Source organism: Sander vitreus, chromosome 17, assembly GCF_031162955.1.
Source record: "Sander vitreus isolate 19-12246 chromosome 17, sanVit1, whole genome shotgun sequence".
Lineage (NCBI taxonomy): Eukaryota > Metazoa > Chordata > Actinopteri > Perciformes > Percidae > Sander > Sander vitreus.
In genome coordinates, this window is record NC_135871.1 from 26,122,680 (window position 1) to 26,137,347 (window position 14,668).

The following is a 14,668-nucleotide window of genomic DNA, read 5'->3' on the forward strand; positions in this document are numbered from 1 at the left end:
ACATATACCGTTGGAAAGCTCCCTCTCTCCTGTACAATTCTGTCAGATCCAAATATGGTCATTTCCTTTTTATCAGCAACCAATCGTGAAAGTAAAAGGGGAGATTTAACTCTAAATGCGCAATCTCATTGGCTGATGCCAATTTCTGACAATGTGATTCGTTCAGAATCGTCACATGGTATGCTTTGACGTTTCCTGGTTTGGTTTAACTTTCTGCGGGACCTTTTGAGTGAATGAATGAAAATGACTTCACGTCAATCATCGAAAAGAGTACAGCAGTTGTCACTTGCAAGTGGGAAAAGGAAAATTAATGATGGATTACCCGGTGAAATGCCCTCGGGAAGCGCATCTGAACATAAGCTGTCGATGGGAAACCGGGGGGGTGGTTTAGATATAAGCCAATCTATAAATAAAGGTGAAGCGAACGCTACACAACAGTGGCTGCTTGTTCATGTTACGCGATTGAATGAGTTGATTGGTGATTTAACTTGTCCTAATTGTGGTATGTCAGGGCTAAAAATGAATATAGATCCACAGAATCATGGGTTCTGTAGCAGTTTATTGCTCGAGTGCTGTCTGTGTAAAGATGACAAGTACCACAGGAGCGTGTACACGTCTATGCGACTTCGAGATGAGTCAAGAAACGATGTCGCATTTGATGTGAATGTGCGAATGGTCCTCTTGGCACACGAGTTAGGATTGTAGCTCTCAGAAAAATCAGCAAGGTGTTGGGGCTCCCTGGCCTTCACCTTAAAACTTATCAGAGGCACGGCAAGAGAGTGACAGGTAGGCTATGGAAACAGGGTTGTGTCAGAAAAGCAGTCTGTAGAATTTCTAATGTCAGAAATAGCCCAATACGTGTGGCTGTTACCACCTTGTAGCATATTATAACATTACTGTAACAATATTTGTTTTGTATGGATGGAATAAGGATGTATTTATAAGAATAGAATAAAGTGCCATCTCATTCATTATGTTGTGTTGCAGTGGTCAGTTTTACTTTTACTGTACAGATTTTTGTGTACTGTATCTATAAAAACAAAACAAATTAACAATTATTGATACAATACACATTTTATTTTAGCGGCATAAATTGTGAGGGGTCTGGAGTCACTTCACAGGATCAGGGAGCAGGTCAGGCAGGCCTATGCGGATATTGATGCAGATGTGGCAGAGTTGCTGAGAGAGAATGCAGATGCAGTCATAAATATCAGAGTGTCTTTTGATGGCACTTGGCAGAAAAGAGGGTTCACATCACACTATGGGATCGGGGCGTGCATCGATATTTTTACAGGACTGGTGATCGACTTTGAGGTTCTATCCTCCTGTTGCCATGCGTTTGCCCTTAAAGAAGCTGCCAGGCATGAAGGAAAGATTACAGATGAGGAAATTGACAGCTGGAGAGAAACACATGACTGTGCACAACATTTTAGGGGCTCAAGCAAGGCTATGGAGCAGGAGGCAGCGAAGAGGATGTGGGCCAGGTCCGTGAGTCGCCACCAGCTGAGCTACATTCAGATGCGGTCAGATGGGGACAGTGCTGCATTCAGGGAGGTGGTATCCCTCAACCCATACCCTGGGCATGAGGTAGAGAAATTTGAATGTATCAACCATGCCCATAAGCGTACGGGCACAGCACTACGCAAATTAAGTGCTGAACGCAATTTGGGGGGGAAGGGTCTGGGAAAATTAACGGCCAAAAAATGTAAAACATTACAAAATTATTACAGGGGGGCAATTGTAAATAACCAGGGTTCCCTAGACAAAATGAAAAATGAGATCTGGGCTGGTCTCCTCCACAGCATTTCCTGTGATGAAGTCCCCTTGCACACCAGGTGCAACCTGTCCTGGTGTTGGTATAAGAGAGCGGAGGAAAATGGAGAAACTCCAGAGAGCCACAGGCTCCATGCAGGAAACCTTTTGTCTCGGGAGGTGGGCCAGAAGCTGATACCTGTGTACCACTGCATGTCAAGTGACTGCCTGCTGCAGCGCATGCAGTATGGTGGCACTCAAAATGCGAATGAGTGCCTCAACTAGAAATGGTCCGATACCATTTTTTGCTTCCCGATACCGATTCCGATACCTGAACTTGCGTATCGGCCGATACAGAGTACCGATCAGATACCAATGTGTCATATATGTTATTATGTTTTAACAGCTGTATACTACTATCCCTGTATGGATGTGATATGATTTCTATCTTTGTTGTCGGTCTGGCTCAGGTTAAACTCTTTGTGAAACATGAACAATGAACGCCCCAGAACTTTCTTTTATTATCCAGTTTGACAGTCAGCTATAACGGAAAAAGAACATAAATAAACTACTATAACGTAGATTTTCTTTAGGGCTTTATTACATGGTATCGGATCGGTGCATAAACTCCAGTACTTCCCGATACCGATAGGCAGTATCGGAGCCAATACCAATACTGGTATCTTTATTGGAACATCTCTAGCCTCAACTCTGTCATATGGGCTCGCTGTCCAAAAACAGTATTTGTGGGTAAGAGTAGGGTTGAGGCAGCCGCAGGTATGGCCATTTCAACTTTTAATGAGGGGGCCTCTGCCATGCTTGCCATCATGGATAAGCTTCGGCTGGAAAGCACTGTTGTTACCGTCACCACCATCAGGGAAACAGACATGCTGAGGATCACAAAAGCCATCCAGTCTGAGAGTGCAAAATGTTGCAGAAAGACTGAGCACAGCTAAAAAGCTGAAAAGGCATCAGAAAAAGAGGGCTGAGGGGCCTACATATGGTGCAGGCATGGAGAGCTGGGCTTTCAACCCTCATGGGTGAACTTTGTGTTCTGTGTGGACATTGTGTGTTCCGATGGACATAGAAGACTAGAGTTGCAGTTCTGATGATAAGTTTGTGTCTGTGTTTTACAATATAAATCTTTAAAGCCCGTTTTCTCAAAATGACTTTTTTGTCCGAAATCTCCACTTCAGTAGCACCTATATACAACAAACTTTCCAGTCTTGTACATAGTTATATTAGGAAGACATTTACAGAGGGATTTGTAAATATATTATTCCTAGCCTGATTTATATAACATTTTATTCCAAAAAACATGGCGAAAATCTATTTTTTAAGGCTATTGACAAGATAATAAAAGTAGATATCCATAAATCCCTCTGTAATTTTTTCCCCATCTAATATGTGAACACAATGAAAAAATTATTTTGAACCTGGCTTTATCCAATACTCAGATTTCGTTTTTTAAAATCTATGCAAATTAGCGCATATTTAATTACATAATGCATAATTTGCATATTTAAACATTAAATTACAGAAAACTTATAATACATTTTCTTCTCATCTTAATGTAAGTAATCAACTGGGAGAGTTTCATGGTGATATCTGCTAGTTAAAAATGTTACCCTATTGCCTTAAGAAAAAACACAGACCCCTTATATATAGGACATTTTGTGAAAGGTCATGCAACTATTGTAAAGGTTCTTATAGTTGTAGTGTATATGTGTACTGTATATAGACTTGTCTAAGAAATGCAACATGACCGTATTATACCATCTGCTTGATTTTATGTTTAGTTTTTTTCAGCAACTTAGCTGTTTTGCTTCCCTCTTCTGCTCTCATCAGTGTTGTTTCCAGCGACAACAGGCAGCTGTTCCAGTGAAAATGCTAACATCAACCAACCATACACAACGTGCATAGCAGTAAACAGCAGGCCAACAAAGTAGGTGACTAACTGGTGAACATTGTGAAGCATTTAGCTTAAAAAAGCCAAATATTTTTTTCAGAAGTTGACCAAAACAGAGCTGACAGGAGAGTGAATATTGGTCTTATTTACCCCCTGTGGCCAGAGCTATTAGACTCTATATAGACTCTAAATGAATGGCAATGTTTTTTTGTGTCTACTTGATGTGTAAATACCAGTGTTGCGAACGTTACTTTAAAAAAGTAATTAGTTATAGTTACTCACTACTTGTTCCAAAAAGTAATTGAGTTAGTAACTGAATTACTCTATAATAAAAGTAACTCGTTACCAGGGAAAGTTACTATTTGCGTTACTGTTAAAAAAAAGTTGCTATATGTCAAAGAATTTCATTTCATCGAATCTCTGTTTAGCTGTTGTGTGTGTGTGTGTGTGTGTGTATGTGTGTGTGTGTGTGTGTGTGTGCGTGTGCGTGTGTGTGTGTGTGTGTGGCGCGTGTGCTGGCATGTGTGTAAAAACACTGGCTCTGATTGGCTACCATGAAACATGACTCTGCCTTAGCCAATCATAATCGCTCACCTCGTTATTAACCCACCTCCTCAGTAGCTGTGAGCCAGGGGTGCGTTCGGATTACACAGTTTAGCCTATTCAGTCAATGCATAGTAACGCACCGCATTTAACGTCCAATAACGTTAACGGCGTTGTAACGACGGGAAAAGTAATTAGTTAGATTACCCCGTTACTGAAAAAATAACGTCGTTACCTAACGCCGTTCTTTTAAACGGCGTTATTCCAAACACTGGTAAATACGCAAGTGTTTGCTAACATGTTCGCCATAACAGTTTTATGATGTGATATGTCAATGTTAGGTTTACAGTTTGATACACTGTCCCCAAGTGGCCAGAAAATAAGTTAATGCGGTATTATAATAACATCGTTCTCTACAAGGGAGACCCTTCTTTGTCCCTCATTTTTAAGAACCGGCCTAAAGTATCTCTAGAATCTAATTATATTATTGTAGAAAAAGCTGTTAATACCCTTTTATCTTGTTTGGGCAACAACCCATCACAGGTTCGGTATCAATTTCTACAGCATATCCTCATAAAAGATCTTTTTACAATAGATTAAGGAGTGTGAAGTTAGTTATTCCCTAGTGGGACTTCATTGCAGTATTTGACAGAATTAGTCATGCAGTGTCAATTGGTTGCCTTGAACAGTAGGTAGGTATCTCCGGTTCAGCATGAGTTGGCTCAGATCCTATCTGTCAAACAGAACATTTTCAGTGAAAATAGGCAATTCCTCATCTTCCTCAGCAGACGTCCCTTGTGGGGGGTCCCTCAGGGCTCATTTCTAGTCCCTAGCCTGTGCTCCCTCTACATGTTCTCCATTGCTAGTATGATTCAAAAATTATTTTATCTGCTACTATCATATTCTCAAGAGCGTCATTGCTGACAGTAAGTGTCGGATGTCTGAGACATGAACCACCGTGAATCTTAACTTTTTTTCCTCACTAAAAGCTAATTAATATGATTGCAATTGATGACCGAAGGTCTCGAATGCCTTTTACACATTTAAGTTCTGAAACAATTTCTTCCACTCTTCTGGGAAGCTTACATAATTTCCCCAACCCTCAAAACAAACAAACAAAAAATCCATATATCGGAACAATCTGTATCGGACAGATGGGAATTTGTCAGATTACATTATGCAATATTATTTATCAACCACAAAATCTTGTTTATTATTTGGCAACCCAATTGTATATGTATATTGTGAATATGCATACAGAAGTGACATTGCATTTTACTGACAATAGTTTAAACAGAAAGCCTTTAGCATGTTATAATTAGCATAATTGTTGGATCTTTATCATGTTTATAGTTCCATGGTGGTATATGTACAGCAGGGAAATACAAATGAACTATTTTAAATGTCATGGAAAAAAATATCCCTTATTTTAGAAAGCCTAACTTAGGTATCATTATTGTTATTAAAGCAGACTTTAATATAAAAGATAGCTGTAACATGGATGAATAGAATTTAGTTTGTTTGCTGTCAGCGGTCTGGCCTTGCTTCTTGAGGAAACTCCAGCTGTGACTCAGCATAGGGTTCACCCTACGTTGTGAACAACATGGGTATTCGTCACAGCCCTAATTTACACATCGATTTGTCCAGACTATTACACAAAACCACCCCACAAATCAACATAATAACATGCATACTTTTGAGCTTTGTCCGAGCGTACTGCTTTTCAAGTTCCCTCTGAAGTTATAACCCACACCTTTCTATCTGTGAACAGTTCCAGGCAGCTGTTTATTTTTTGCTTTATAAATGATTTGTGCAGTCTTAAATTCTACCAGATCTTTGAACTTCATGTGTAACTTTAAATACTGTATATAGGTGTGCTTGTTATATCCAACATTATTTACTATACAAACTTTTTTTGTAGTGTGCTTAGTGATTCTAAGATGGCTTTGTAGGTGTTGCCCCATACTTCAACACGGTAATTTAAATATGGTAACACAAGCGTGTTCAGGAGCAGCTCATTTCAAACGCGTGAAGAAGACCTTGATGAATTACACAGGAGCATTTAATGAACACTCAAGGAGAATTTAGGCAGGCAGTAGAGTTTAACCACGGTGTGTTATCGTGTCGTGCCGTTCCAACTCTCTGACGTTCCCGTCTTCATGAAGGTGTATTTAAACTCATGCTGGGGATGTTAACTTTAGGTGAACCTTCAACGTATAAACAAAGATATTGCGGACGCCAAAATATCTCAGCACAGACAAAATGTGTTATGTGTTTACTTTCCCTATGGCCTTGGCAGGCTGAGCAGCACTGTCTTATCATACAGCTGCTACGTCTCCTATCAACTATGGAGGCACAAAGTTAAAGGACTCCTCTGCCTGGAAAGGTTATGAGACAGAATTTAATACAGAATATAAAGTGCTTTCTTGTTCAAAACATGCCTTGCTTTCCCAATTACTCCAATACTCTGTGCTAGCACTAACATGTTTAATATGGGGTTGCCAGCAGATTTTGTAATCAAGATTCACACCCAGAAATGTATTTTCATAGGCTCTTTCTATTCACATTGCAACAATGAAATATCTGTTGTTTCAACTTACTTTTGGCACTTCAGTATATGCAAATTGAGGCAATTTGATTTATCAACATGTATTAAACATGTTTGCTTTTGTCTACATCTTACCTACTACACTTTACTATATACTACCAAATAGGGATGTCATGATACCAGAAATGTAGTATCTATATACCAGTTCAAGTGAAATTCCATGATTCTCGATACTTAAACATACACTACTTTATTAAACACATTACAAAAAAGAACATGCACCGACTTGGTACCGAAGCATCGGTTCTCGTGACATCCCAACCACCAAATAATGAAAAACTGACCATGCAATAAAATAAGACAGAGGACACAACAACGGGAGTCATCTTAGCTCGGCCACTTCATGAATCCACCTTCATAAATGTTGTTTCTTCTGAGGAACGCAGCAATAACAAGGCTGTTTGGCTTTTACAACTGGCAGTAACTTTGAAAGCCACAACAGAGAGCCTGACATGCTTTGCTGTGGGAGAGGCCCTTTATTCACTGGCACCAATGACAGAAATATTCAATTTGTATATAAGCTAAGAAAAGAAAAGTGCGGGGCAGACAGGGAAACGTTGAGTAGGAACGAGAACAGAATGTGCACTTTATTTTAGCCAACCGATCTTGTGTGTGAGGAGAGAATTAAATTGGTTTGTTTTTAATTAAAGCCATTGATGGTGTAGTTTCAAACCAAATCTGCTGGACTGGAAGCAGCAGGCAGCCAGGAGTGAGAGCAAAGAGGAAAAAAGGCAACACATATAGGTACATATAAGGTTTTCATTTACTGAGTCATTTCCGCTTGTCATCTTAAAAAGGACAGTGTGGATTGCGATCTGGTTGCCGCGTGTCTAATAAAGGTATTTTCTTTGCTGCCTTAGTCTATATTCTTGGCAATTCTATCAACATCGACTCAAATAGCCAAAGAAGTTAGCCTTATGTGGAGCTAAAGTCATTTGAGTGATTGTGATGTTATATTTATTTAAATAATGCAAGTGATTTGCTTGACTGTATACACATTTTGTTAAAACTCAAACACACAGAAACACGTAGAGACATTGAAAGGAGTTAAAACTCCTGTTTCCATCTCCAGTTGTGTGTGTTGGAGATTTTTTTTCCCCAAATACCAACAATGACACCCACAGTCAGGGTTTCTGCTGATGCCGAGTACCTATCCGACACCAGTCATGTTATCTCCCAAATTTAAAATCTGTAAACCTCTCTGTGTGGAGCGGATGTCATCCTGTTGTTGAAAGTTTTCTTGCCATTCATGGGATTTGTTTTCTTGCTAGACTTTGGGCTGTTCCTTTTTTCTCCCAACTCCAATTCAGTATTAAAATGTTCACATCACGTGTTCTGTGTGGGTGTGTGCCTCTACATAATGTGTGAGTTGAAAGTGTGATAGATTCAGCACATGCAATAAATCAAAACTACACACACGCACACTCACTCTACAGATGTCAACATGACAAGGCCAGATGTATGTGTCTGTTTGATGTTCCCTGGCTTGTCCAGATGGGACAGTGCTGGAAATGATCAAGAGATGAGACACAATGAGAGATCGGTAAAATATGTAGGGAAAAAAAACTACGTTGTGTATAATCATCAGTCAATGATTTGTTAGACATGTGAGCGACATCTGTGTCTGTTTGTGCATACAAAGACAGGAAGAAAAGATGAGAGAACTATAATCTGGCATGGGAGCATACAGAACATATGGGAAACAAATGTGTGTGTGTGAAAAAAGCAAAATTGATGTCTCTCTGGATAAAAAAATAATAATAATTGTGTAGACATTTTTATTTCAATTTTTGTGAGTAGAGATACAGGGAAGTTTAAGGGAGACAAAGGCATAGAGATGGATGTAGAAACATCTCATATTTAACTTAAACTTGATCTGAAGAGCATTTTTCAGGTTGTGCTTGCAGTCAATTTATAAAATATTCTGGAATATGCCACTAATCAGAATTTAAAATTTTTGTGAACTCTGTAAAGTTTTCCAGTCATGACATTAGTTAGGAGTGCGAAGTCAAAGGCAGCTGGCTTTGCTATAGATTCTTGAAGATGTTGGTCCAGCTGGCTGTCATGCAACAGTCATTGGAGTCAAGGTATGAATGAGTCCCTAACTGCCTGGAAAGGGATGTGAGGACAGCATTGTAAGTGGCTGATAAGTGGTGTGTTAGGTTGCATCCTCTGTTGAGTGATGGTTGTTTCAATTTGACATAAATGACCTACTTCTCTTCTCTTTCAAATATGTGTACATTGCTTGTCTGTTAGATGAAAGTAGACTGCTCTGTTTTGAACTGTTTAGAGGTGGATTGGCTCTACTGCATACAACATTGCTCTGCATATGCTTGAGTAGGGATGGGTGATATGGGCGATATGGCCTAAAATCCATATTGCGATATACATTGCAGCCTCTTGCGATAACGATATATATATCACGATATATAAATTATAATAGAACCATTTCAGAACAGGTTACATAGACCCTAAGGAAAGCCAAACTGCTAAATGTATTTATTTTTTTAAAGAGAAATGTAGTTTTGAGAACATTTATTGTGCAAAACTGTAATTATACAACATAATGTTGCAGATAAATACAATTCAAGTACACTAGTTGCAGAGACTTTAACAAAGAAAAAGCTTAAAGTATTGGGTTTCTTTCCTTTAGTGCCAACCATTCTAAAAGGCACTACACTTAGTTAGTTTAAGTCCTTGGTTCTTAAATGCCAGCCAAGATGCAGAGAACATGAAAAAGTGGTGTCTTTTTAGTTAAGGAACAGACACTGTACTGAAAATACTTTCAGTATTAGGCAAAGATGCACAGATACTTTAAATAAAAACATATTTCAAACATAAAGTGTCTTACCTGCAACGTAATGTACTGCATTTGGTTTTAAACATTTTGTTCTCTTAATGAAATGAAAACTTGTTAATAAAGGAATGGATACTTAGGGAAATACTTCCAGTATTAGGCATGGCTATTTTAAATGAAGAAAATTTCTTCCAAGTGTAGTGCACAGATACTTCAAATGACAACATAATAAAGTGCAAAATGAAAGCACAATAATAGATTAGATTGAATAATAGATTGAATAAAGAAGATACTTCCAGTATAAGGCACATATACATCAACTAAAGAAAATGTTTCAAGTATAAAAGTTTCTTTACAGTAGTGCCATGCCATAGACAGTAAGAAGTATGGGCTGAAATATGTGCCACCAGAAACAGAATTTGAATAATTTATATTTCAATTTGAATTGCTAAACTTGAATAATTGCATTGAAAAACTGAATCTGAATAGTATAATTTGAAATTGAATTTATTCGTTTGGAATGAAGTCCAATTAAATTTGATCCTCACTGAAAATTCAACTCTGTATATATCTTCACATTCAGTTCTCACAATTCAGATTCAAATTACTGTGACAGACATCCGGGTACTTGGAGGAAGAAGGAAGAGCAATCGAGCGTAGATCGAGTTCCGTGGCGCAGGATTAGCACTAAAGATGCCAGACTGTTGTGCTGTTTATGGATGTTCGAACGAAAGAAATGAAAAAAAACAAACGGCAAGGGATAACAGTTCACAGGTGAGAATGTGTTTCATGATATATATGCCGCCTTGGACCTGCAATCTGAGCTCCAGCGGCAGCGGGAGGTGGAGAGTTCGGTGGCTGGCGGCAGCGTCTCTTCCCCCGGGCAGGAACACCGCTTCACCTCGCTGCTGCGCCGGTTCCCGCTGATCCATATGGGACTGGCCAAAGACAGAGTGGTAATCGGCAGGATCTTCCACGTAGTCCAGGACGACCTGCACGTAGATTTCGGCTGGAAGTTCCACTGCGTTTGCCGGCCGGCGGACGGAGAGAAGCTAAAGCGGGACGGCAGAGTCCGTCTGCGGCTGCAGGATCTGGAGCTCACTGCTCGCTTCTTGGGAGCCAAAACCGACACCACGCAGCTGGAGGCCAAGGCCGTACTACCCGGGAGAACTAGAACCAGGACTCAGCGGAGCGGACTGTCACAGCCTGCTGAAGTTTAAATCACAGGTTTCCTAAAGGGAGTCTGGCGGGACTCGGACTGTGGACGACGAAACATGACTTTAAGTCTCGTTAAATAAATAACTACATGCAGAAATAAATGAATAAATTGTGGAGGGGTGAACCTGGACATTTCAGTCTGTTTAAACCTCACTTTGAAGCAGAACCTCTTAGTTCAGAAGTTTCTGTTTGGACTCAGATCTGTGAACTGATTGTAATAAATATTCTTTGTATTACCACATTAATTAGTCTCTTTGTTTTGTTTGTTACTGCACATGATGATAAAGCTACACTTTTAAATCACAAACAAAACTAACTTTAATATTTATATAAACGCTCTAAGGAAGGAGACAAACTATCAGATATTAGAGTTGATTAAAAATAGACTCAAATAATAATTTACTATTTTGCCTTTTAATGTGGAAACATCTTGTATAAACTCAGGGGACTGGCTCTTACATCACATTGTATTGCAGGCTTGCTGATGTACAAAGTAAACCAATACAATTCAAATGTTTAAATTAATTAACATGTATTTTCAAATGGATAGTCACACCATTTTGCATGCAGTAGGCTAGGCTAAGGTAAGTAGCGATAGTTCATTTTAAGTTGACTTAAGTGGGAGAATGTCACTAATAAACCTAGGCCTACTAACACCAGACATTACATTTTGAACATTGTGAACAGGTAGATTATATTATCTATGAGTCTCTGGGTCAGGGCGAGGCTGTGCTCCAAAACGTAGGTGCTGATTGGCCGAAGAGGAGTCCTGTGTATCTGCGCCACTGAACTCTACCTATCGATCTACGCTCGATTGCTCTTCCTTCTTCCTCCAAGTACCCAGATGTCTGTCACAGTAATTTGAATCTGAATTGTGAGAACTGAATGTGAAGATATATACAGAGTTGAATTTTCAGTGAGGATCAAATTTAATTGGACTTCATTCCAAATGAATAAATTCAATTTCAAATTATACTATTCAGATTCAGTTTTTCAATGCAATTATTCAAATTAAACAATACAATTTAAAATGATGTGATTCAAATTCAGTTTTTCAATGCAATTATTCAAGTTTAGCAATTCAAATTGAAATATAAATTATTCAAATTCAGTTTCTGGTGGCACATATTTCAGCCCATAAAAAAGTGTCTGACTGGACCTGATACTTTTAATGGAAACACAGTAGTTACAATAAATAAAAACATGATTCCCAAAGCTCCTCCTCATCATCTCACAAACATCAGTGATGATGATTGGTTGTCCTTGAGCTGCTGCTGCCTATAACACTGAGGCCCTGGCTTTTAATTAACCCTGTTACCAGTGGTAGCTCTTAAAGGGGACATAAGATGTGCTTCTGAAGACACCAGATTATGCTAATTATCCTCATTAGCAAGGGTGACCTTTTATAAAATGGTACATTGTTGCCTCAAATGAAAACCACGTAACTGCAGTTTTGACCTTTTTTTGATTACCTTTTAACTGAAAAAGTTTACCTGACTAATGATGTGCTGCGTCAGTTTCATAACCTAGGGCCCATAAAATCCATTAACATCTAAAAATTGTCGAGGTCATCAATATAAAAATCAAGCTTTTTTTTTGTTCTTCATAATAATTATATTTGGCTACTTTATAAAGGCATGCATTCATCTGTACACTGCAGTGGTCTGTTTTAATTAAACCCAGAGAGAGAGTGAGAGGGGGGGGCTTGGTTCCCTCAGGTATCTGTGACAAGATCTTGAGGTACGCAACATATATCTAGAATGCAAAATGATTTAATCATTCAATCATAGCGACTTACATTAAATTATTGACTCTTCACGTACATGAGGCCTCACCCTCACTCTGTCAATGTCTTGATGCTGTTTAAGATATACAATGTCTTTAATTCTTGCTGCGCCGCTGCCTCGTACTCTGTCTTTGAGAAGTGTAGTGATGAAAGTAAGACCAGTAGGACTTTCCTTGTGGGACCAACTAAAGCATACTTAAAGCTTTAGTGCGTAACATTTTGATATTAATGAACGTCCGTTACATTCAAGCCGTTGCCAAATGAGTTGCTACAAAGCTAATACTATGAAGACTATCAGCTCCACACAACTCTCTCTGTATTTCTCTATGTTCAGAAGATTGTGTCGTCCAGTCACTTTCCCGCGCTTAAGCTCGTGTGAAGATAATCACCTCTTCTGAAGAGTCCATCATTTTTTTTTTATCCTCCGCGTCATCTTTGCATACTAGCAACTGCGTGGAGGAGGGGTGGGGGCGCGTGCGCCATCACGGAAGGCTGTATCATGTGGACGCGCTGACAGTTTTGTTGTCATTACTTAGAATTTGTCATGGGGGCGATAGAAACTACGCACTATAGCTTTAATGCCATGAAACCGAAATCAATAAAAAAAAAAATTATTTGACCGATAACCGACTCATCGGAAGAGTGGCATGTGTCATGTAGCTCTCCGCTGTGAGTGCCGTCCAGCAGACAGCCACAAACTTAGCAGAAAAAATTATCTTAAAACGCAACTTGCTAGTGCAAAGTTAGCACTCGTAAGTTAACTTGCAGTTTAGAAATAGAATACATAGCCTGTTTTTCGTTTACCATCCAACAAACTTTAATTACTTAAAAAAAAGATTAATCATATTATTTAAAACTGTTCAACAATTATTATTAATCGGTCAAAATTCTGGTCGGTTAGCGGTTAATTATTAACATTCTTATGCTTAACGTATTTGACATGTAATTCCAAAGAAGGCCTTGGTCTCCACACCTTTACTTTAACATTCAGACCATTGTACGATTAATACAATTGGGTTATGGAGATATTGGAAACGGGCATTACTCAACATATGGACCACTTTTGTATTAATGGACAGAACTTGTGTAGGCAATTCAAAATATTGGGCTCTTTACCGTTTGAACATTGCAATCAATTCATTAGCCGATTTGGGAATTATGCAAGAGCAAATGCAGCTTCAACTAAGTCAGATTTTATGTACATTCATTGTATTTAGTGAATCAGATCCTCTAAAGGCAACACTGTCGGCGACAGGACAATACATACTTTATATGTCATATTTAATATCGCCAGATCAATACAGTGTAGAGACTTACTTTTTGTTGTTTAGAAGCAGAGAAATGCGCCCTTTCAACGAGGTCCTCTAACAATTGTAGGCCAACCAGAAGCATTTTTAATCCATCATGGAATTACAGTGACTTTGTAACATAAATAAATAATATCCAAAAATCACCTTACTTAATCTCCGCTTTGTATGGACTTTTCTGTTAAAAAAAAAAAAAAGATTTTTATATTTTTGTTAGAGTTTATTTATGTTTCCCCTGATTGCCAAGACTTGGGAGAACAATTTTCAAAAGCCATGAGTTTTTAAAGTTCTCTGTGTGATTTCAATACATTTCAGTGAGATTTCATTTCCGTTTAGTCTTTTGTCTTTATAGTCATATAACAATTTATACATTCTTGTAACATCCCTGCAGCATACATATACTGAAAGCCCAGGTTGTCCTGAAAAAAAAAGATGTCTATACCTTGACAGTGCATAACAGGGTTAAGGTTACACAAGCATTATTACACAAGGAGACTAGGCGAAACAAAGATGGGGAAAAAAAATGGATTAGACCTCAGACGGTTGGGAAAAACAACCATGATTTCTAAATTCTGGGAAAAAATGTTTTAATCAACAAAAACTACTATAAAATTATGCAGTAATCAGTTTGGGTGTTTACTGTGTTTACAGTGTGTGTTTACTGTACTAATAAAACCGTTGAAACAACGCAGCCACGCTGCTATGAAGGCTCCCCGAACGTCATTTATCAGAGTCTGGTTGTTACCCC

General features: G+C 38.7%; 1 pseudogene; it reads left to right on the forward strand.

The window, feature by feature from the left end:
- The first annotated feature begins 2,531 nt into the window (after positions 1-2,531).
- On the forward strand, positions 2,532-10,829 carry LOC144532840 (small ribosomal subunit protein bS1m pseudogene; annotated as a pseudogene).
- The last annotated feature ends 3,839 nt before the right edge of the window (positions 10,830-14,668 follow it).